The sequence below is a fragment of the Arachis ipaensis genome, chromosome B03 (genome assembly GCF_000816755.2).
Source record: "Arachis ipaensis cultivar K30076 chromosome B03, Araip1.1, whole genome shotgun sequence".
In the NCBI taxonomy this organism is placed as follows: Eukaryota; Viridiplantae; Streptophyta; class Magnoliopsida; order Fabales; family Fabaceae; genus Arachis; species Arachis ipaensis.
The window spans coordinates 55272280-55273387 of record NC_029787.2 but is presented as its reverse complement, the minus strand read 5'-3'; positions in this window follow the sequence as shown (position 1 = coordinate 55273387).

The following is a 1108-nucleotide window of genomic DNA, read 5'->3' as shown; positions in this document are numbered from 1 at the left end:
GTTCTTTAAATGATGCTATCCCGGGGAGGACACCTAAAGGCGAGCCGTAATGGCCTCATCTTCGGTAGGCTCCTCCGGTTTTTCTTCAGTTTTTTTTCACTACGTGCTGACCCTCAATCTTTAAATGACGCGATCCCGAGGAGGACACCTAAGGGTGAGCCGTAATGGCCTCATATTCGGCAGGCACCTCCGGTTTTTTTTCTATTTTTATTACATCATGCTGACCCTCGTTCTTTAAATGACACTATCCCGAGGAGGACACCTAAAGGCGTGCCGTAATGCCCTCATCTTCGGCAGGATCCTCCGTTTTTTTTCCGGTTTTTTTTGTTTTTTTTTTATTTTTACGTTGTCCTGACCCTCGTTCTTTAAATGATGCTATCTTGAGGAGGACACCTAAAGGCGAGCCATAATGGCCTCATCTTCGGCAGGCTCCTCCGTTTTTTTTGTGCTTTGTGCTTACCCAAGTTATTTAAATGATGCTATCCCGAGGAGAACACTTAAAGGCGAGCCGTAATGGCCGCATCTTCGGCAGGTTGTTCCGGTTTTTTTCGTTTTCTTTTTTTTTGATACGTTGTGCTAACCCTCGTGCTTTAAATGATGCAATCCCGAGGAGGACACCTAAACGCGAGCCGTAACTGCCCCATCTTCGGCAGGCTCCTCCGTTTTTTTTTTCCTTTTTTTTACATTGTGCTGACCCTCGTTCTTTAAATCACGATATCCAGAGGAGGACACCTAAAGGCATGCTATAATGGCCTCATCTTCGGCAGGCTCCTCCGTTTTTTTTTTCAGTTTTTTTCCGTTTTCTTCTTTTGTTTTTTTATGTTGTGCTGACCCTCGTTCTTTAAATGACGCTATCCAGAGGAGGACACCTAAGCGCGAGACGTAATGGCACCATCTTCGGCAGGCTACTCCGGTATTTTTTTCTCTTTTTTTATGTTGTGTTGACCCTCGTTCTTTAAATGACGCTATCCTGAGGAGGACACCTAAAGGTGAGCCATAATGGCCTCATCTTCGGCAGGCTCCTCCATTTTTTTTTTTGGTTTTTTTCCATTTTTTTTACGTTGTGCTGACCCAAGTTCTTTAAATGACGCTATCTCGAGGAGGACAC